The 24,408-nt window shown below is 42.4% G+C and overlaps 1 long non-coding RNA gene across 3 annotated transcripts in view; it reads left to right on the forward strand.

Annotated features, from left to right (window-relative positions):
* LOC308059481 overlaps positions 1-24,408 on the forward strand; it is a 199,387-nt gene that overhangs the window by 57,940 nt on the left and 117,039 nt on the right. Inside the window, exon 4 of one of the 3 annotated variants that reach the window (XR_013926265.1) lies at positions 8,182-8,303. The exons of the other annotated variants lie outside the window; for them this stretch is intronic. This is a non-coding gene — a long non-coding RNA (uncharacterized lncRNA). The remainder of the gene's footprint in view (positions 1-8,181; positions 8,304-24,408) is intronic. 3 annotated transcript variants of the gene reach the window in all.

Here is a 24,408-nt window from a genome sequence, read left to right on the forward strand (position 1 = left end):
TTATCTGTGACTGATTACTGTCTTAGGGCCAGAAAAGTACCAGACACCTGCTATTTCCATTCAGATCACTGAGAATAGTTGGTGCCCTTCTTACTGTTGGATCATTCATGCTCTCAGCACATTCAAATTTGGTATTGTAGTGTATTGTTAGTTAAAATGAGGACAAGCACTGACTTCCCAGCAACAACTGTCCCTAATGATATCCTTATTCTAGGTCTGAGATAAGAGCAGTTCAAATACCCTTCTGTTTGACTGCCAGTTTTACACAATTTTCTAATTTAGCATGAAACCAAGAGCAGTGCAGTTTTATTTAGTATTGTGCTTTCAAATGACATCTCCAAAAGCTTTACTGATTTAATTAGTATACTTGAGAGAGTGCAAAGAAAGGATGAGAAGATTAAAATGGTAACTGGCTAGCTGTGGTGCAAAGATGTTTTCAGATCAGATCTGAAGAGGTAGAGAAATTTGAGAGGGCTCTTGCTGATGCAGGAAGCCTCAGAGAAGAGCAGTCAATAGGGGCCAGACTCTGCTCTGGGACTGCTAACAAAGCCATGCTCTCTTCACAGAAATGTGTTTGCTTCCTGCTCCTGATAATCTCATGTGACTTCTGTTACTAAGCAGGGAAAGTGTCAACACACTAACTGTCAGCTGGAAAAATTAAGTAACCCTCCTTGTAATCTGGTTAGTAAGGAAATACTTTAAGAATAGGCTAATCAGATGGTAAGGTAGAATTATTAAATAAAACCATCACTATTTGTTTCTGGATATATTAACTAATTGCCATAGTTATCAACAGTGCAGTAACTGGAGAATTTAAGAATAGGGAAAATCTGATCCACAGATGGATTTTCTTCCAGGCTCTGCCAAGCCTGAAAAAACTAGCAGGATGGGATGTGAATGTGGATGCAGACGTGAATTCATTTCATTTAAGGACATGAGGACACGGCATGTCTGAACAGGAATCAAAACATGAGAAGGGCAGGCTTGTTAACATACAGATATGAAAAAGGACTGGAGGACTCAGATGTTCAAAGTCCTGTGGGTGCTGCAAAAACTCAATATATCTGTCTTATGACAACAGCATGTAATAAAAGAGCTTCATGGCCTAACCTTAATTTGAAAATAAAATGATGGACCTTGCTTTCTGTAGCTCTGACACTGGTGTGAATGTGGGTGAACATCAGTGGGAAGTCTCTATGGAAAGATTAAGTGTGAGAGATACCTGTAGTGAAGATAAGGTCCCTGCTGTAAATCCATGCAGTGCCATTATGACATCTCTCACTTGCCAAGAACTCCTACACCTTCAACTGTTCCCCAAACACAGCAGGGTACAGCTTCATATAAGCTATTTCCTACCATTAAAAAAAAATAAAATGTTTTATATACCATAAGTGTTCCACAGAGTATCAGTAAGCACATTCATATGTCTGAACTTTCCTTTTGGATGCTTCTCTTTTGTACTTTTATCTTGAGCTAGTTGATTCCTTTCTAGGAAAAGTGAGTGAAATGTCTTATTTTGCCAAAACTTTAGTAAGACTAAAGAAAACCATTTCCATCTCAGATCATTCAGCAAACTACTCAGATGAGACAGTTTGAGACACTCCTCAGAACAGTTCAACTGGAAAATCTTAACCATGTTTCTGTTTCATGTGTCTTCATGTCCTTGTCAAGTTTTCCCATTGCCTTCAACCTCCAAGGGATGAGAACAGATATTTCCTTCTTCCCTTTTGCAAAATACTTTTGCTGCAGCAGAATAATGACCAAAAGGCCCCATCAACACAAGGCAGATACCATCATTTCCTTGGAGGTCTGTTCTGATGTTCATCCCCAAGTAGTCAGGCAAGAGCTTTGAACCTTTTTCCTCCTACAGCTGTCAAGTGCAGAATACAGTCGGTTCCCTTGACTGTTGTTGCATGTATGGTAGGTATGAGCAGGCATCTGCCTTCACTCTGACATGAACTACTGTAACTGCACTGAAGCTTCCAACCAACTGAACCTAAGAAGATGATTAGGAGGGTGGGGAATATTCCCTTAATTTTCTTTGCCTTCTGTACCAAGAAAGGTTCTGGTGTGGCCCTCAAGAGCAGGCTGCCCTGCATGTAAATGTCGAATTTTAAACCTGGCCCCTGGTATGACCACGGCATGCTGCCTGGGGCACCTGGGGCTTTATGCAGACTAGCACAGTCCAGGCAGACCTCCACAGACTGTCCACAAAGTGCTTCTACAGAGAAGCTATGCAGCTGGGAGGTGGCACCCGCTGGGCTTTCAGCACAGGGATCCCTGCACCTCCTGCACCCTCTCCATGGGGTATGTACACAGCCACAGCATCCAGCTGAACAGAGGGAACAATGATTGAAGGATCCACACCTGCAGGTATGACCATTTATACAACACTCTCTCAGGCTAGTAACTGAAGAACCACAATGTATTTATCAGTATTTTAGAAGTCAGATGATGGTCATCCACTAGGTCCTCTACATCAGTGGTAGATATTTGCAGTACAGCAGCTATGTAGCTGCTACAGTTTATGCGCTAGTGTGACAGTGGTGGAAGATGTAAAGAGTATGCCACACCTCCTGAAAAAGAGTTACACATTGGATGCTGCCTTTTGAACTGAGAAGAGAAGATCAGAAAGCAAGTGTGGTGTCAGGATGAATGTTCCCAATTTCATCACTGACATACTTTGCAACCTCACTTTTCTCAGCTCTAAAATGAATATAACTTCTGTCCCCAACAGTATGTTAGGTACTTTGCTCTTTTAGTCTGGGGGAGAAAAATTCATATGTCTCTCTGGCACAGGGCAGTGCTGTGCATGAGTTATCCAGGCTAGTAAAGCTGCATTTGTTCTGTAGTATACGTGCAGCAGTATTGACTGGATTTTCTGCAAAAAGGATATGATCTCTCACTGCTTCAGTTTCACTGTATTTCATCTAGAGTTTTTAAAGCCTCATGAAATTTGGATGTTGGGGAATTGTATATTTTTAATATCAGGACCCTTTAAAAATGTAAACACCAGAAATTGCCAGACACTTGAAAGTCTTCTGTAAGCTCTTACCACCACCTTCCTGCTGTCTCAAATTAATTGTCTCTTTCCACACCAATGGCCAGTTCAGGAATTTCTGGTGTTAGTGGCATTTCAAACCTGGCATTTGACACTCTCTCCTGTAATCCCCATTAATTAGAAAAAGATGCACAATGTCTCTGCCATTAGAGCAATAGTATTGATGGAGGTTTGGTGGACTAAAGACTCAGAATAAAGCCCTCTGAGGAGAGTTTAAAGCTTTTTTTTTAGGCCAGCTGATATAGCTGGGGCAGGAGGACCATAAAAGATTTGTGCACACATCAGAAATAGGTGTAGCTATTCAGTCTGACTTCTTTTCCTTCCAGTTTCATGGTGCTTCTTCCAAATGCTGAGAGCTTCCATATTGCAACAGTGCTGCTGTGCGTCTGGGTGGGCTGAGGACCCCACCAGAGCACTGTGGGGTGGCCATACTGTCTGCACATCCCCAGCTCAGAAGCAGTGGGGTGTACACTCCCCAACATGGGGGAAGACAGCCTTATAGAATCCGTGTCATGCTGTATAACCTTTAATTTGCTGGAGGCCATGTTTCTTACACAGTGATTGGCAGGATTCTTGTTGGACATGTTTTTTATTAATTCAGTGCTAACATCTGTTTTTAACTGTATGTCTAGTGTCTGTGTCTAACTGCACTAGAGGTCATACTGCATATAATTTCAGCATTGGCTGAACATAGACATACACTGCACAGATTTACTTACTGCCTCCCCATGGCTGAGCTCCTGGAAAACCAGATTTTTTTAAGGTTGCAAGGACAACCATGACATCAGAATACTCTTGCAAGCATTTCTGGTGAATCAATGAGTAGGAGGCAGGACAATTAAATAAAATAAATGTTGAATGATATTTCTTTTTCCTGTCTTCTTCATCCAAGTATAGTTTGCCTGTCAGATACCTGATTTTACTCTACCCGGTCTCCTTTCTTATTGATGCACAAAACAGTGGGTATGTAGAATGAGAATAAGACCATGACACCCACTGTGGCCACCGTTCAGCATTTCTGAGTGCAATCGAGTTTATCAAGGCAGAGAATTTTTCTCTCTCCATTCAAAGTAATCAGGCAAATGCACTCTGAAAAAAAAATAAAAAATCCAATGATAAAAAGCTGAGCCATCACATAGGGAAACATTTTACTCCATCAGGAAACATGTGGCAAGCTCTGCTAACAGCTGCTTTATTGTCATCTCCATAGAGCTGAAGAAATAAAGATGCTGAAACTTATACAAGGTATTCTAAATAAGGTGAAATAAGGCATTGTATATGGAGACACGACTGCATCTTGCTTTCTCTTTAATCCCTGGGACAAGGAAATCTACCTAGGATTATGTTATTTACAAGCAACATTTATTTTCAATGGCTACTGATTACAACTTTTGTTCTTGTAGAGCTACTCAGAACATCAGGATTTCCATTAAAACATAAACCCAGATCTAGTTATATTGAATTGGCACTTTTCGTAACAGAAAAAAACACCCAACACTTTGACTCCTTTGACTCTTACAAAAAACAGCAGATAAAAATATCTTGCAACAAACTCATTTAGAGATTAAAGTTGAAAATATATCTAGTGAAATCAAGGGAGAAGTTTTGTCAGAAAGAAGTAGTTCAAAACAAGAAGAGTTAGAATAAAATTGCTGGTAGAATGGAAACAAATAGCCAAGCAAGATCAAGAGTGTAAAAACCCAACAAACTGCATGCTGAGAAAAAGCTGTTAGGAAATATCAGATAATTTCCAATTCATCTTATTGCAAGGTGTTTCAAAAGTTTTGCTCTTTGAAGAGTAATCCTTGCAGGGGTGCCTGAGGAGTGTGATCTCGTTAGCTGCTGTGGCCACTTTTTCATAATGGGTCATGTTGCTCTTGCAGCACCCTCGTTCCTCACACCCCAGGGAGGCTTTGCAGCAATGAGCAAGGACCAGCTTGCAGAAGGGACAAGAGAGGGTGTCTGATGCTGGGACACACAGATGGTAAAGGAGATGCTGTGGGAGGATGAATCAGGGCTTTCTCTTGCCCACGTTACCCTCCCTTGCAACATTAGTACAGCTCTTCCAGGGCAGGAGCTGCTGTATTTCTGTGTGTAGTGCACATGATGCAGCATTACTGATCTACGCTGATGGGGTCTCTCAATGTTGCTGTGAATAAGCACACTCAGAAATGCTCCCCCAAAGAAGGAGCAGTGGGCACTGGTAGTGCTTGGCTTGGCAATGCCTTGCACAGTGCAGCAACTATACCAAAGGATGCGCTGAGCGGAAGTTTTCCAGCTTCTGTAGTTTATGGAAATGTGTCAAAGCTTCTCCACATGTCAATTCCTTCAAGTCCTCTGTCTCAGCCTTTGCCACTACATTTTGCTTCCTCTGAGTGTTTCTTCTTTTTTCATTCTCTGAGTGCATTAACTGGTGAAGAGAGGTTTCTACCTGTAATCACTATTGTTCCTGAGCCCGAGTTGTTATCCCCAGTATCACCTCCACACATGCTTTCCCTTGCAAGCATTGTGTAGGGAGTGTCATCTGTCTTCCTCCATCTTCTATGCTCTTGGGAAAAAGATCCTGCACTGAGGGTGTGGTCACATCCGAAAGATTTAGCAGCAGTATATTGTGATTACAGCTGTGATGGCCTAAGGGTGCAGGCAGTGAAAGGTTTGTCAGGAATGGCAGTATGTTTTCTTGAGCCAACCAATGTAAATGGCAGAAAATAGAAGCCTTTAGGTGCAGAGGGCCTTTCCCTGAGGGATTATTTACAGGGATAGTCATTAGTTACACAGAGGACATCGCTCCCTTGCTACCATCTGTGCTGTTACCTGATACATTAGTAATCACCATGCTAGCTTTGCACTTTCTCGGAACACTCATGTGCCACAAGAGCATCACAAGTCTGTCTAGGTAAGGATCAGACGTTTCACCTTGTTGATAAATGTAACCTTCTCTGTAGGAGGACACAAAAATAGCAGTATGGAAGCAACAGAAACTTAGTAGTACTCAGACCAGGCTGAAGAGACACAGCAAAATATGGGAGCAAAAACAAATTACTAAAAGGGGACACCTCAGCATCATTAGGGTAGGTAAGAGATATCTGAGGTCTGCTGTATCTGAGGCCTGGTTCTCTGGCAGAATTTCATTTCAGATGACCTTAGATGTCTGTAAAGCAGCTGAGCTCACCACCCTGATCTCCCCCTGCAGCCAGGGAGAGAAGTACCTCTCAAGGGTGTGAGTAATCTCACCTATAATAGGTCAGTGTAATAGTAGGTCAGGTGATTCCTTCCCTGGAAACATTTGCTCCTCTCTGCTATAAAGAGGAGTCACACTGACTAATGTAGATACCAGCACTCGCTTTGTAAGCATCTGCAGTCAGAGGAATCCTGTCCTCCCTGCACAGCTTGGCCCATAGCCAAAACACATTTAAATTGCTGCCTAAACTTAAAAAGTATATTTGAGGTTACTCCTAAATTTGTGTTGTGGGTATAGTATTTTCACTGATGCTGGGAGGAAGAAAGGGGGAAAGAGGCATGGGTTTGTTTTTTCCCCTGTTCACAGGCAAAATAAATGCTTGAGAAAGAGAGGCAAAAACCAAGCACCAGTATTGCCTGGACCAGGACTGATGGTATGGGCCTGGGAAGGTAAAGCTGGGAGCACTTGTTATGGCTGAGGGCTGGTACAAGGATGTTTGAAACCATCTTCTTTGTAAATAGGTGCAGATATCACAGGATATCTGACTTGTCCAGTGATTCTTCTTCCTCACAGAAGTGACCTGGCAGGGACCACCGGACCAGTTGGCTTGAGCAGCTGGCACACATCTGTCTGCAGCGCACAACTTCAGCCCACAGAATTTCCTGCAGTCTCTACCATCTATTCCTCACCAGGCCAAGACTCACCAACCAGTTCTAATTACACTGGCAGGTTTTGTTTCAGTGACTCTCCAGATTAAAAATGTCTCCAAGTTACAGTCTGCTTTCTCCTCCATGCCACAATCAGAAAGTCTGGTTATGCCATGTGGTATCTGCCCCTGGCTATCCTGCTGTCAAAGCCCAGTGGTGCCAGGGCACTGTAATATGACTGCAAGGTAAGAAAGGTGAAAAGAACCACAGGCAGGGCTTAACATGATGAACCTGATGTACAGCAGGCACTGGTACACCTCAGGAGCTCTGAACAGAAGGGCTAACTTGCGCTTGGTTTCATTACACAAGCAAAACTACCTTAGTGATCAAGAAGAACAAATCTTGGTGCAATGACATGCCGGGTTGCGGATGGATGACCCTCCCCACATTTGGGAGCAGGCTGTTTCCCTGGGGGCTACTCAACCCCAGCTGCTGTCACTCACCAGCATCTCGGGGCTGCCTGCAGGCAGTGCTCCTCTGAGGAGCCATGAAGATCTCGTGGCAGGCAGAACCTATCCCCTGGCCTTGAGGCCTCTGCTTTTGGTGTCCACAGGAGGGTATGTTGGCAGTGATGAGTGGGCTGGGCAGGGTCTACAGGGAGGAAGGTGGTTCTGCCACCCTGGTGCCACGTAGGTGGCAACAGCAACAAGTGGGAGCTTTTTCAGTGGCAGTGGAGCACTTGGTTTAGCTATATGCTGCACAGCTGTAATTCTCCTTTAGGGTATGACTTTTGGAAAGTAAACCTCCTTCATTTTTCTGTTTCTCTGAATTTACTTCTGACTGTGAGGCATTGCCACCCTTCCTTAGATCATTAAAGAAGAGAACAGTGTGCACCCTTGTAACACAGGATAAACTGGTAAAAGCCACCCGTCCTTGCTGAAAATGCTTGTTCTGTATCAAAACTGGGGGTGATTTGACAAAGGGAAGAAAGTGAATGAACTGATAATGTTGCATCAATTCTGCAGCCAACACACTTTTCAAGATCAACAGCAGATAAAGCGCTGCCCCTCCCATCACAATGTCACTTTGGTAGAGATTATGAGAGCTGTACTCTCAGTTTCCCTTGTTCTGAGCAAATCTCCAGGTTGGGTTTCAGCCTTATCTGTTGGTAAGTGCAGTTTCATTCATGGGCCAGTCCCAACTACCTCAGAGGGGCAAGTGTGTTCTGCCATCTGGGAACAGATTGCTGTTCTCCAGGTTCAGTTTTTCACATGAGCAAATCTGTCTTTCAGATATTGTTTTTGAAGCAAAGAGAAGGGGCCAGGGACACACACACACGGACAGATGGATGGGACGGAGGACACGACACAACATGGGGGTGACCCCAAGGAAACACATAGATCAGCTGAGCACTGTGAGTTATTTAGATCTGGCTTGTCATATAAAGCCATTGCTAATTTTCTGTAATTTCCCCACAGGGTTAAGAGAATGCTATCCAAAAGCATCCGTGTGAGGACAGATGCCAGAATTAAGAGGCACAATGTGTATTCACTCCACGTGAATCTATATACTGTTTGAGTCTGAGTCAGAGTATCATAAAAGAGTTGAAATGTGGCTTCACAGGGGTGTAAAGGTATTTTATTCTGCTCTACTCATGAAGAAAGTAGGAAAAGACACCCTTTCATTTATTTGAGGTGTTAGGAATGATTTGCTTGGTAAAAACACCCATCCACTTTTTTAATATTTGGAGTAAATGGAGAGGGAGAGAGATGGCATCTAACCAGAAACTGGAGCAGGAAAAAAAATAGAAAAGAAAACAGCAGACACTCAAGATGAACTGCCTGATAGTCTGCTCTCTTTAACACCCAGATTTTTAGAATGAATGCTTGGAAATAGTTTTAGGAAAATGATAAGGCATTGTCTGGTTTCCTCCAGCGTTGTCCTCCGGCACTGAGAGAGAAAGAGAAAGGTACAGAATAATCTGTTGCCTCTTGATATAGAGTACAAAGTTATTTTCACAAGACATAAGTGGAATTAAACCAAATTCCATGATATCTCCATATAAATATTTTTACATGTCAAATCAAACTCCGGTGAACCAATATTCTTCCTTTCAGCAGAATACGCGCATCTTTCTTCTGGGATCTCAGCCCATTGCATGCTACATTCAGTATTCTGGCAGCTTTATTGATGTAATATGTAAGGTACTGGAAAGAATAAATGCTTTAAGAAGAATTAGCAGCCTGAGGACAAATGGCATTATCACTAATTGCACTTTACTAATTCTGCCTAGTGAAAGAGAAAGCAGGTAATCAGGAAAAAAGTACGAGGTTACTGCAGGATGAAGAAATTCTGCTTCGAATTGCAGCTTGCAGTGACTCATTGCACAAACAGCCGAGGTGTGGGTAGCACTAGCAGACAATTGCCTGTAAGTAATGACTACTCCGTGCAAGCATTGAATAGAGTTCTCTGCAAGTTGCAGCTATGTGAATGGCAAGCCTTTCATTTTAAGCTAGAGCCCTGTGTCACAAATATTAGGTTTGATAAACATGTGTTTAAGATGTTTAAGTATATCCGTGAATGAGGCAGAGAACTGAGACAGCAGACATTGCATCTGATTTCTAGAATTTCAGTCTGGCTGTAGCATTTTGAGAAACTCAAAATGTACTTCTCCAAAGGCAAACAATCATTTCTGAAAGGTACATTCCATTTGGGGTTTGATATCATGCATGGAAAGGATGTGGCTATTATTTTTATTCTGGACCAAGCTCATATTTTCAGATATTCCATGTATACCCTGCTGTTTGTAAATGTTCTTCCACGGCCCACTTGTAGTAGCTTTAGACCGATTGTGAGCAGAGAGAGGTATGTTCCTCTGATGCAGGTCAAATATGCTACGAAAGGGCACTAATGACACTCGTGGCTGGCATCAGGCTAACATCTATGGTTCCCAAACTGTCTGGTCTGTCTGCTATCTGGGGCTGCCTGGCTAGCAGCTAGTATGCAGTCAGTGGAAAGGAATAGGTGGGCACTTCATTTTCATGTCAATACAGCCCCTATCAGTTGTGATGATGTTTGACAACTGAGCTGAAAGTCTGCCAAGTGTAATTTCAGGTGCAAGGGTCATGCTTTGCAAAGGTTGGACTCTGAAAGACACGAAAGAATACTGATTTGTGAACTGTTCCTAGTCTCCTGTTTGAAGATGTATTTCAAATACAGTAATGATTGTATCTTAATAATCAGATACATTTGTAAAGGCTTATCGTGGGGACCTGTACTTATAAGGACAATAACAGGCTATGTAATGAATGAAACACTGAATAAGTAAACACTTCTCTGTAAGACATCTTTTGTGTGAATGGGAAGCCTATGAATTGAAGCTAAAGCTTTAACCTTTGATCTTGATCAGAAAGTGTCCCGAGCGCTGTGTTGCAAGATGCTTCTTGCAACGCAGCCCATACCTTTGTGCCACCACCTTGGCTTAGCAGTTGATGTAGGTCAGATGCTGAAACTGCATTTACCGACATCAAGGTGAGTCCTATTGTCAAAGCAGTGCTCTGTAAAGCCAAACCAACAACAAAACCAAAGTTATAAGCTTACAGGAACAGTGTGACACTCAGCACAAGTTTTATTTAGCCAATTACAATCTATTTTCCAGATTTTGAATATGACCACCTTTAGTTTCCAAACCAATTTTGATCATGCTGAACTTTAGCCAGACCTGAGTTGTTGCTCCTCTACTATGCCCCTATCTCAGTGTCTGATCTCTGTGTTTATGCTATCTAATACTTCCTGGGCATGGGTGCCCTGCCCGAATACCAGCTAATGAGTGCAGTTGGTCACCTTCCTCACACATATTTAGTCGAGATATAAAACTCCGAATGCTAGGGAAACAAGCCAAGTTATAGGTACTGCCACTTTTACTATACACTCAAAGCAAAATCACTTTAGGCTCCCTGATGCATACTTTTTTTTCTGGAAGTGTTAATAAAAAGAGACTGTAGTTTGGGTGAAACTTTTATCAAGTCGGATGGCCCTCACATATAGAACTATACTACTTCCCTTATAGATGCTGTTGTTGGTTCTGTGCCATTGCTGCTGATTTCTAACAGTCTTCTGTTAGAATAACAATTTCTAACAGAAAGAAAAAGAAGCCCTTTTGTTTTGAGGGAAAGTTTATTCTTTCTCACCTTACTTGATAGCTTTTCTTCTCTTAAGAGGCCTTCTGACAGGAGCCATCATTATTCACTGACCTTTTAATTTATTTTTCCCACATGTGCAGTCTTGCTGGTTTAACAATGTCTTCATTATATAATGAAGATTGCACTATACCCAAGGAGAAAAATCCATCTCTGACATAGTTCTAATCAGGGTATCAAAAATGGGAGAACTTGAACAAATCTAGGACACATCCACAGTGCAGGGTTAACTTAAGATCAATACTAAAAAACTTGTAGTCTTTGGACCTTGGGGAAAAAGTAGTCAATGCAGAAGTTTATATCATTTATAAAAAGGAAGGTTATCTCATATGCTACAGAATTATGGAAGTGAGGTGAGAAATGGAAAAAATGTACCTGATCATCTTGACCTCAGCTTAGGCTTGCTCTGTACAATGCATTTTCTGGTGCCTTCTCCAGGTTTCTTTTAAAGGTGACTAGGGATTTACTGTTTGTCGCGATCTTTGTTCATTTCTAGAGAGTGGTTTTCACTCGGAGCTGAGAGGGGAACCTGAATTCCTTTGTCTTAGTGTAAGCTCATTTCTCCCATTTTTTCCCGGATAAAGACTGCTTGGCTTCTGGCATTAATTGCATTGGAAGGACAGATATTTTATCCCCTAGCAATGACAGTACTACTTAATACAAACAGCACCAAGAAATAAGAATGGCAGGGCATCTTTCTCGAATTAAAAATAAGAGAGTCAAATACTTATGGTTACAGCCTGATCATTGATGGATCAACTTGCACAAAAGAACTGGGAGTGGATGGTGGGCTCTACTGGTGCTTAGCCATGACTGTTTTTACAGCTTGATTAAAACAGGAGGGAATGGGGAAGAAAATCAAACCTATAAAGCTGACACCTGTTGAAAAGGTCTAAATCAGAAAGGTTAAGGATCTAAAGGTAAAAACCTGAATGGCTAAAGGAATGGATGGTTTCACTTATTTTTGTGCCCAATTTGAAACATCTTGGAAAACTTCACAGAAGTTTACTTGCATAGCTATTAGACTTCTAAATCACGCTCCCTCCATGAATCTGAAGTCTGCTTTCTCCAAACCAGGCCTTTTGTCTCTCAGGAGACCCTGAAAGCACTCAAACTTCAAGCACCTAACAGGGTATAGGTCTAGACCTCCCCTGTGTTTCAGAGTCAAATTGCTTTTTCTTTTTTTCTGTCTGGAAGACAGTTTGCTTGACATAGAATATAATTTCACCAGTTGTGTAGACAGACAAATAAAATGAAAGAGGTAGAAATATTTTTGGTGAACAGCTAGCCCTTCATTTAAAAATTTCATGACTCATAGAATGTCAAATGGATTGAGTTCTCCATGGCTCCTCAGTGACCCCCACAGATGTTTCCTGCCTTGACTTCAGTGTGTTTACAGCCTTTTGTAGGTTATTTGCATCCCACGCAGACATCCCTTTACCAACATCCTGTGAACCTCTAGCTGTGTTTCCTTGTGAGTATTCAGCTTCCTACAGCAGAAGGACGGGTTTGTGTGAGGCTGCTTCGCCATAGCCCAGCGCGCAGGGAGCTCACCTTGCCTGTACAGTGATGCAAACTGGTAAATGAATGGTCTCTGACCGAGGCAAACATACCTCCTGTAAACACAGTAACATTTCTATTTGATTTTTAGTGTTGACTCAGACTTTGTGTTTAAGCAGTTAGAGATAGTGAAGGCAAATGGCTCAGGAGCTTAAAACCCCAGCAAGACTCAGTCTCCACTGGCACCATTCCACACATAGTTTATGCAGACTTATTCCGGGCTCTGTCCTGTGACTGCATGGCTTGTCCCTAATTAACAATATTAATAATGATTCACTGCTCAAGCATATGATCGGTCACCAGTCACCTATTTTTGGAACAGTTTAATCCCAAGGCAAATAAAAGCTTTCTAACTAGTGATGACATGCTAGTACACCTGGTTCCCTGGAAATAGCTCCCCATAAACGTATGATATGAATCTTAGCATAAACTTTATAGGAAGTTTTCAGCCAAATGTAACTGTGGGTCTGAATTCCCCTCTCTCCTCTCCACCCCAAATGTTTTTTAACTCCTCTGTTGGGAACAATCCTTGGCCGTTAAACCATAATGTTCAGATATTGAGCTAGAAATAGGGTTGGCACAAAGGGTTACCTAAAGCTTACACAAACCAGTTTTTCCAGCTTGTGTGTGAGAAGTGTGTTTTAAAAGAGTGGAAAGTTACTAGAAGCAGCACAAAGCCAGGTGTTAGTGGATAATCAGAAGGAAGGATCTCAGAAACAACTGGGAAGCCTTAGCCGGGAGGATTGGAGACACAAACTCGCATTTTGAGGGGGGAGTTATGACAGGGTCCCTGAACTCAAATAATGCAATACACGAGTTGTAAGGGCAAATCTGAGCCCACTGTAAGTCATTTTGCCTTGTCTGAGAGCAGTGAAGAAACTAAGGCAGAGAAATGCTCGCAGCAAGAGCTACTTTTCAGGCACCTATAAGCCTTGGGTCTTAGTTTTCGCTGGGGCATGTGTATGCAATGGTGTATGTGCAGCCTGTGCATGGGCATTGAATGTGCCCGTACATCAACTCATGCATGCCATTTGCCACTGAAAAGCTACGTGGAGAAAAGGAAGGTTTTGCTTTCTGAGGTAAGGGAGGAACCGAAAGCGTGGGGGAGTGGGAGGCCAGCACCCAGTCTTGTGGGTAGGGAGGAAGACCAGCATCTCTCAGACAGCCCTACTCGATAAGGAATTTGCACCACAACAGCGCAGATAAAAATTCACGAAGAGGCAGTCCCCTCCTCAAGAGCAGCGGAGGCGGCTCAGTGGGGACGAAGCCACCCTTTGGTGTCACCCTGTCCCGAGGTGCCGGGGGAGGAGGCAGGGTTGCTGGTGGGGTGCAGGCAGCCACGCAGGAAGGGGAGGGTAGGCTGTGGGGGAAGGGAAACAAAAGGAAATTCATTGATGGAAAGCAAAGCGGGTTATGGTCTTGTTTTTATTTTTAACAACGGGCAGCTGTGAATTTTTATGCAGGATTATTGTAGGTCTCTGGCCAGGCTTTCATGCTTCATCGGTGCCTGCATTTCCCCTCCAGCTATCTGAATCCAAGTGATATTATTTGCAATTACTTCAAGAAAGCAGAAGCTCAGAGGGAGTGTCCTTGGTGAATTGCTGTAATTTCTGTGCTGTGGCTGCCCAAAAGCTATTACGTGTCTGCTATCTCTGGCTGCCTGCCAGCGGGAAGGATTCCTCCAGAATTAATGTCATTTCCCGCCTTACAGGTATTCCAGGGAGCCTGCTCGAAAGAGGTGTATTGTCTCGCAATTAGATAGTTACATGTCTTCTCATGTGCTTTGTAGAAGGGCAGTGCAAGCAAGAAGACAGACATGCCACTGATTTTCAGGTCTCTGCCCGTAGCCAAAAATTAGTAAAGAGAGGTGGGAAAGACAAAATAACTGCAATGTTACGCTGACTCTTGTTCCGGTATGGAGGAAGCGAGGGCTGCTTCTACAGAGTGTTATTCGCAGCCACGTGCAGAAGCTCTCACCTCTTTGCTTTGCTGTGTGAAAGAAGGATATGAAAGAGAACAGCAATCTCGGGGTCTTTGTTTTATTTAAATGTTATTTATATAGAGCTACTTTTACTGCATCTATGTTGTGTGGTGAGTAGGTGCATCGATTTGAACTTGCTCCTCTCCTACATGACATAGCCACGTTTGGGTGCAGCCTTTGAGCAAGGTTTGAGATGTGCTGGCTGAGCTCGGACTGACTTTAGCACAGACCCATTGCTTGCAGATGGTGCAGGAGAACTGTGCTGCTCCCTACCTGGTCCGCTCCCACGTATCACATGCACTTCTGTCACACCAGCCACTGGTAGGAGGGACATCTGAGGCAGGGTGCCAGACCACAAAAGTCACAAGGGCAGACGGGAACTTTTAGGCAGCTGTAGCACGCCCTGCCCATGCAATGTGGGGGATGCACTACACAGAGCTTCTGGCCTCCTCTGGGGATCTGTGTGGTGCTGGGGCAAGGAGCGCAGTAAACCTCAGCCCCTGGTCGAGCACCAAAAAGCACTGCCTAGATTTGGCAGATCTGTGAGGTCTGTTTATGAAAAATAGCCTGTGAAGTTCATGGCATGATTGTTGCCCTGTCCCTTATCACGCTCATGGGGAGGGGATCCATGCCAGCCACCCTCCAGCATGGACTGCATCAATGTGGCTGTGCCAAGTCCATGCAGAGCAGCTGCTCCTTCCCCTTCCCCCTTTGCAGGGAGGGAAGGAGGCATTGCCTGAGAAAACTCCCTACCCTTCCCCCATATAATGAGCTTACAGGATGGACTGCAATCTGGCCCTATAGATTTCCGCTTGGTAACTTCAGTATTTTTATGAGAAGGCATGTTGAGACTTTATGTATGAGTAACATTTTCATTAGATGCATTGAACAGGCCTAAAGTGGTGGTTAGATAGCAAAAAACAGGGAAAGGGGAAGAAAATATAAAGAGAAAAGGAAACGATAAAAAAAAAAAACAACACAAACCCCCCCAAAAAAATCCCTTTTCTTTTTCTCTGTTTTTAACAGCAAAGCACCAAAAAGCCCAGTGCTGAGACCTTTTGTGTACTGCCATGAAAATATTCATGTTAAAAAAGGCACCAATTTATTAAAGCACTGGCATAATTTTATCTGCTGTCTTTTGGCCTCTTCCTCTGCAAGAGAACAAAGAAAATCAAAAAGTGAGCTAAGTATTCATATAACCAAAACGGAAGCAGAAAATGCTGCTACTGCACAGCTCTACATAGCCAGTTACTGTCCTTTTCTGGTTCAGCTCTATTCACTTTTGTTCTACTGCATGAAGGCTGATATAGTATAATATTATTGATAATACTAGTATATGACATGTTTGATAAATGAGATTAGTGATATTTGAGAAGGGGCCACATTCCTCTTTCTTCACCTATCAAGCAAAACATAATTCATTCAACACCTCTAATTAGCTTGGGTGGCTACACATGGTATATCACGCTGAAAACATACACAGGACAGCATCTGCACAGTGTTATGAGTCATGGGCCAGATCCCCAGGGGATTTAGATGTCTGATGGATGTCTTACATCCCTGTGCTGCTGCTCGGCTGCACATAACCATGGAAGCAAATCAGTTCTCTCAGGGTCTGTGCTGCTGTCCATGAAATCGCTGAGGTACCTACCCTGCTGCCTCTACAGGTACATACACCCATCCTTGCCGACAGCTTGCGCTTGAGCGCAAGTGGGAATCACAAACCTTGGCTGCTTTGCCTCTGGGACCCAGTGCAGAAACTTAGTGTAGGTTAAAAGGAATGTGATACCACCTTAAACCCAGCAGTGGTGGGGAAGCCCACACATGCAGTGTGACCACTCTTCCCATACCTTCCCCACTCAGAAGCAGGGGCAGGGCTGTATAGACATTCCACAGTGAGGGGCACATGGGAACACGGGAGCTGTAGAGTGCTGGTAGACAGGCACACTATTGCCATCTCTCCTAGCTAAACTGTGCTGCTTGGCATAAATATTTAAAAGCTATTGGGATGCACAAGAAGAAAGTGAGATTAGCTTGGGAAGGAACTCACTTGGGAGACAGAATAGTTAGGCTGAAATCCCTGTTTGGGCGTTTAATTATTTATACCAAGCGCAACATTTTTGCCGGAAAAGGTTAAGAGACACCCACCTAATTTAGCTTATCATTAGGTTTAGCAGTGGTCAGGCAGAACATTAAGATGACTACTAGTATATACCTGCTTAAACAGAACTCGGGTTTTTGTTTACCATTCTTAAATTGACAAAAAATACACAATGCTTGCTGTGTGCACAGCTCCAACATCAGTAATGAAATTAGCATTGTTATAACAGGGCATTAGTATTTCTGTAGTAAGAAATCATCTGACTTTCCAGTCATAGCAACTGAATTTATACAGATACTTAGAAATGATTGAGTGCTGTTGCAGAAAGTTGAAATTTTAAATTGATGTTGTCTGATGTGGTATGCAATGAAAGAGGCTGCTTACAATACGAGACAGGTCATCCATACCATAAAAGAAATCACAGATTTAAGTATTTGTTAGAGATGCTTTAAATGTGAACTGTATAAACAAAAGGATCCCATTTGTGTGATAGAAAATGTTTATTTAGAATTCAGAATTTGATTCCTTTAGCTACGGTCAACAAAATGACCTTGGTGTTAAAATATCAGTAGATAATTTGATTTAGCTTGTGAGTGCTCCAAGTGGAAATAACTATTGTTGGCTTTTTGCATGAAAATGGAGAGCTGATGTGACAGCTGATTTGGTTGAACATGACATAGCTGTTTTCACTCTGTGTAGCCAAGTATGGTGAAGTCTAGGCTGTGGTCACTGGAAAAGCATTGGGAAAATAGAGAGCCTGGGATCCCATACATGGTCAGACAAGTCGAGCTGCTCTCTACACCAAGAGGTATGCCTCAGTAATTTTTTCAGAATATTTCTGTAGCCATACAGCTCACTCAAACTGATCTTTTGCAATACACTTGGGGTATAACATTCACACTTATTTATCATTGTGCACACTCCCACTGAGATTACTGGGCAGCCAAGGGGCATAGTTGGCCTGGGAGCATCCTGAAATAGGAAGGTACAGCTGTGTTCATCACATCTGCCCTGCTCCAGTTCCCTGTAGTTGCATAGCCCCGTTGCACCCCACAGCTGATCTCATAAACCAGCTCTCTGAAGCCAGCATATTGCCTTGGCCATCGCCATCATCACCATGCTCCAGGCTCTCAAGACCTTCATTTCCCTCCAGGGTCAAGAGGACTGCTTGCATGTTCAAGTGTGACTAGACCTTCAGAGGAATTGTGATGCAGAATTGCCCATAGAGACTGCAATGCAGAATTGCATATTGTGACTACTCTTTTATACTAAGAACTGCACTGAAAAGTTTCTAAAATACAAAGGAACAGCATTGGTGTTGTTAAGCAGCAGGTACGCTATTGATGTCAGGAAAGCTATTTATGTCAAGGTTTTCAAGCTCCCAGATATTTTGGAAACTGCTTAAAACAGACATTTATTCTGCTCATGTAATTTATTTTGCCTATGAGACTCTCTTTTATTTCGCTCCTTCAGTGTTAGTAGCACTTCTCATCAACCGTTTTCTTGTTGGAGCATCAGTTGGAGAGCTTTTATGTGCTTGTTACTGCTAAGAAAACTTCTTTGCATATCCATCACGTGATTTCCCTTACCTTGGGACTACATCCAGGCAGGGATATATCACAGGGCAGTATTCGTGTTCCCAGTTTCTGATTAAGTCACTAGCCACATCAATACAATAATTTACAATAACATGATGCCATATTTTATGCTCAGAGCAGGTATGTTTCCCAAGGAGAAAATAGCAAAGCTGAGGACAAGGATCACTGTCCCAGTTTGGACCCTATTCACCACATAAAAGTATCAGAAAGTTATAAAGAGATCCTAGTACTCACTGATTTTAATAGTAGAAAGTAGAAATACGAAAATCTTCTGAGCACTATTCCTGTAAACAGGACTCAAATTGAGCAGAAATGGCTCTAGGTGCCAAAAACTTTAAGGTCTCCCTTCAAATGCTGGTCTGCATCTCCTAAAGGTGGGGTGCAGGATCGCATGCAGAGTATTTAGGCAGAGTATTTAAGGTTTTTTACATCTGCCACTGCTCTTTAGGACTACGTGTGTCTTCTTACACTTGCAAACTGGGGCTGAAGAAAAGGTGGAAACAGAGATCAAAAAAGACTTCTAGGAGCTTCTGTGCTCTGCTGTAATTGCCTCTTCTGCTCCCTCCTGAACGTCCAGGTTATATAAAGTTCTCTGGACTTCATGGCAGTCTGAAAAAGGGATTTAGCTTTTTAGAGTGAAAATGGGGCTGATGTGATGCTCAGAAATGAGAAGACAATTGCAGTGTAAAATTGCCTTGCATGTGCTCGACAGACTGGATGGTGATGTGAAAGGAAGATTGTGAGGGCTGATTTGATTAAAAGGCTGTGAAAGCAGGGCCTGAATGGGTATGTCTGGAATGAAAGGGCATCTGGAGGCACCATTTTCCTGCAGGGTGGGGCTTTTGGTGTTCCGCTTTGCAGATGCTAGCTACAGAAATGCTTGGATTTAAGAGCACACACTTGGCTTTAAGTCTGGGACAGGCCATATTTTCAAAGGTGTGCATGGATACATTAATTATTTCAAAGATTTTTATTTTATTTTCTGAAGACAAGAAAAAATCTGTTTTTCTCTTCAGAGGTAAAGTGATGTCTTAGGAATTCTGTACAAGAACTTTTCAGTATCATGTAATATCTGCCTACAGTGATATCTGTCTGTAGTCTCTCTTTTCTCTATTGTATTTTCATTTAATAAAAGATTCTCTATAACATAGAGACAGTCCAGAAGAGGAAAAATTATGGAAGCTTACAGGAACATGTGAATGTGTTTCATATTTGGACATCACGATGGGTTCCAACCCAAAAATGGGACTCTCAGATGTGGTCACAGTAGAAATTATTATACTTATTAATAATGACTAAAGGAGCTTCAGGTTGACAGCTAGACAAAAAAAACCACAAGAAATTTGCTCTTCTGTAATAGCTACATAGTGAAACTATGTCTGCCAGTCACACATAGCAAACTATTTAAATATATAAGATGTGCTCCAAAACCCTGCAGAAACAATCTGCTGACAGCAGCACTGTGTATTGGCAACATGCCACTGGCAGGTGCCTACGGTTAAAGACATGACCCAAATTTTACATGTTGCCATAAATATTTAAAGAAGGGAAATTGAAGTGCCTGTTGATTCATAAAATATACTAGTTTTTCCTTTTTCTTTTCTTAGTAATCTCTAATCAAGTTGAAATTTTCTTCCTAATGAGTTATTTGCTACCACAAACCCCGATGCTTTATTCATGAACATTGTTTAGGTGCCTGGGCAAAAGCAGTCATAAATCATTACTCACATAGCTGAAATTTTTGTCAATGTCTTTCATTTCCAATTTGTATCAGGACAGGGCTTGCACTCACTTGAGTGCACAGAGTGACAGGTTGAAACCTGAGCTGGGCTTAAAGTGATTTCCACACACAAGAATGCTCCTCTCCTTTGGTGGGAAGTACATGGGGAGATTCTTACTGTGTCAATATTTGGCAAACATTCACAGTATTTATTGAGCATAAAGTTGCCTCCATTAGATGAATTTGTGTCAGCGGAGTTATTATTCATATGTGAGAGACATAAATAATAGAGCCAGAAGACCCCAGCATATTGCAGTCTCGAAGTCACATGATACATAGGGATTTGAGTGGGGACCATTAGTATTATGCAAGTGATTTGTTTATGAAAATGTGTAATTTAAGGAACACTTATTCCTAAGGATGGAGAAAAGGGTCTTTAAGTAGGAACCTTCTATCAAGTGGAAGTGGTGTACATTGACTTTAAGGGTCTCTGATTTAAATCTTACAAGAGGGCAGAAGCACAAAGACAAACCTTTCAAAAGCTAGAAAAAGCAAGCCTGTCCCTCATCCAGACCTCAGGAAACAGGATCAGATTCCAGGGGAAAGAAAAGGGATTTATGTAAATACACAAACTCAAGCCTGAGGTTTAGTTGGAATATTTGGTCCTTTAAAATCTGAAAGAAAAACCTTCCACAGGGCTAGGTTCTGGAGTTTGGTAGAGTAATATGTTCCCTTGTGTTTTTATTCATATCACCATAATGAAAGCTGACTTGCTTTTTGAATAATATATACTTTATCTACATAGTGAGAGAAACTGAAATGAACATCATTTACTGCAGGTTTACTTAAAGGGCGCCTCATACTAAACAGAGTGCTCATTATAGCTGTAAGGGGTTTTCAGAACAAGGAATGGAAAAACTAGCAGAAAGTACATTTTAATTGTAAGCAAAATACCTTTGGAAATCTCATGCCTCCTGCCTTGCAAATGGATGAAGGAGACATAGCACTGGCAAAGTACGTGCTAGCTTTGGGATGTCACATGGCCGAAGACCAGGACCTGGAAACCTTGAGTCTTTATGACAAAATGTACCTGTGAATACAAAGAAAAACAGACTTTGGTATTTCCCTCAGCAATGTCTGGATGTAAAAGGAACAAGATTTGGGACCTGCCTTGTCACACTATCCGTGCCGTACAGATGCTGGAGGAGCTGTTAGCCCATTTGACACCTCTTTCAGCAGCTTGTGCAAGGGACAGCCATCAGGTACTGCTGGCATGCAGCAGTCTATTTATCCCCACAACAAAAGACTACAGCTGCAGCTGGATCTGGCAAATAACTGGGGAGCCAATACAGATGTGGAGGGAGCCAAACTGTAGAAATGTCCCCCGTAAAATGTTACTTATCTTACAAACTTCTGGACATGGCTTTTCCTCTATCATCTTGTCCTAAAACTGTTTCAGATGATCTCAGCAACCGTTGCTGCCAACTATTTTTACATCTTGTATAAAAAAACACCCCACAGTGCATAAGCCACCAGCTGACCAGGGTAGGCAGTATTCACCCTGGATATTTGAGCAGATTCTGGCCCTGCTGTTCTGCTAAAACTTCAGGAAGCCACAGAGCATTTAGAAACACAGCTTCCTCTCTTCTCATCTGTCCCAGTTAATATAGCCCCTTTGCGGTGTGCAAAGATGTCATTGCAATAGAAAGCAAATTATTTGGGATTTAGCTGCCCTTCCATCCATGTCTCTTCCACAGATCGCTTGGATGCACAACTTCACCTAGCAAAGTTAAGAGGCGAGGAACACCGCAAGAAGCAGAAGTTTATTTTTCATGCCTCAGCTGTTCTAACTGCCTCTGCTATGGGCTGCTCATAACCCAGCCCTCCAGATGAGCTCAAGTGCAGAATTCATCTGCCTGATTTACTTCACCAGTGCAAGGAAACCTTAACCACATCTACACCATTGCCAACTGGTAACATTGCCTTTCCATCCTTATCTGGGTCCAACACAAGAACACAGTCTTCCACTGATTTTTTGTTTAAAGTTATTATTTTGGTGAACAAAAGAAATGGCAAAATGACAGAGTATGTAACCTCTAACTGTAAATCTTCCCAACAGTTTTTGTGGTAGAAATAGATCCTGGACATGAGGAGAAGTTCTGTAAAGCTTGAAAGTCTAAAGAATGAAATCCATATATCCTCATCCCATCCTGGTTGTAGAGCAGAAGCAAGCTTTTCTTTAGGCACGTACATTTCCCAAGTGGTGGGAAATGCAGCCTTCAAAAGTGGACAGTACTATAAAATGGATAAGGAAAGGTGGGCCCACTTTGATGTATTATTGTTATGCTGGAACAAAACACATTCCAGAAAATGAATGCTAGCAGCCATATGAGCATGCAGCTGGACATAACATTTGTGTTTCAAGAACACAGTGGGAAGTGACCATATGTGCAAGCAATCCTAATTCCTTTGTTCAAAGCTAAACATGAAACTATAACAGGAAGCCTTCCTGATGACTAAAACCAGAGCCTTACTGCAGCACCTGATAGCCAAACAGGTATGAGCTATTTAGACATGGCTAAAACTTGTATTAACAGAAGATTATTACACCTAAATTTATTTTCTTGGAAGTTGAAAGGGTTTAATTTTTAAGAATGTCTGTGCACAAGCCAGCATAAAGCAATCCTGTTGGGAGACAAATCAAGGACAGAGTTGTTCAGTGCACCAGAAGAGAGTGTAAGACTGGGGACAGTAGATGTCCTCATGGTTTTATGAGACTCGCGGTATAAGGAACCCTTGCCACCAGCTGAGCTATGATTTCAGTTGCAGACCTTTATAGCCAACAGCATTAATTTTTTTTTTTTTTTTATTGAGGAACATGAGCTGGGGCCTAGTAGTAATTAGCTGGAGCTCTAATAGTGGAACTGTACAGTGATGTTGAAACATGGACTTGCTTCTGCTAGCAAAAATCCTCATGCCAATGCTTGCAAATAAAGCAGAGCAGGAATTATTTTCCTGGATCTGTACAGTTCTCTGCCAAGAAGGATCTGACTCTCTCAAGAACTATAAATAGTCCCAGTACCTTTTAAGTTAGTCAACTGTGCAATGAGACAGGTATTACTCCCTGATTAGTTTGGGCACAGGACTTTTAACTAGCACAGTGAAGAGAGACAGAGCCCCAGTAGGATGCAGAGCTTCCTCTGCTCCCACTTGTGTGCCTGTAAGGAATCTGGGCAGGATCCAGACCTTGGCACTAACCACAATAACATATGTAGCTGCAAGGGGAAGGATTCATTTTACCTAATTAAAATTGTTTGGCAGGTTGATGCCCAGCCTAAGATAGTTGTGCAGGTTCTTTCTGTGGAAACCTTACAGGCATACAGGCATTTCCATGAGTATTTTGTCCTACTCATCTCAGGTGGTAGTCAATCTGATGTAGGATTTCTGCAGTTCTCTTCCCCTACTTGGTTGCACATCCAACCCCTCGCATCTCTCTTTGGTCCTTAACTAAATGCATGTTCAAGAGAGCCGGTTCACCAAAAATGTGTTCACTGCTCCGGTCTGGTCTGCTCTGCTCTTTTCTTTTTCCAGGTTGGCTTTTGGCTGGATCAATTCTCACAAGTGGATCATAGTACAGTTTTAGGATGGGAGTCTAAGCATCACAACATAGACTAGATGCAAAATTTTGAGAAGATGAAAGTTGAGATTAATACCATGTTATTTTTCAAGGTCATGGCTGGGGGGCTGGGGAAGGAATAGAGAAGAGGAAGGGGAAACCATTTAATTTCACACGGTTTTTGCAGGAAGCATCAACCCTGAGAAGCAAGTGATCTTTGAGGTAGTCTGCCCAGCCCTTCTTCTGCCTGGTGAACTCTGTCTCCCCTCTTTGCCTCAAGATTGTTCTCTGTAGTAATGTGACCTTGATAAAGTGAAGTGAGTCATGCACGCACTCTCACCACACTGAAGATGCTAGGAGGGAACAAGGACTGGGGAATAATAAGCTGAAAAATAAGGGGTGTGAGAAGAGACAGTTGTGGGTGTGTACAGGGAGGTCACACACAATTTGCCTGAAGTATTGAAAGCACCTCTTGTCTGACTGGTGCCCTAGCATCTCAACAATAACGCAAGAAAAGCAATGTTCTTGCCTCAAAAAGCAAATAATTGTTATGAAGGAATTTCCTTTGTTAGTTTTTATCTTCATGTCTTCAATCTATTTTTGTTTCACTATGATTAGTGGTTGCAGTCCTTAATTCAGGCACTTAACTGTTTAATCTAGTCCTAAAATGAGATAGATTTTAGAGTTAATTACATTTTGACACTATGACCCCCCAGACCTCCAGAAAAGCCACAAACCCAGAAA

This window comes from Falco punctatus (genome assembly GCF_963210335.1).
Source record: "Falco punctatus genome assembly, chromosome: 2".
Lineage (NCBI taxonomy): Eukaryota > Metazoa > Chordata > Aves > Falconiformes > Falconidae > Falco > Falco punctatus.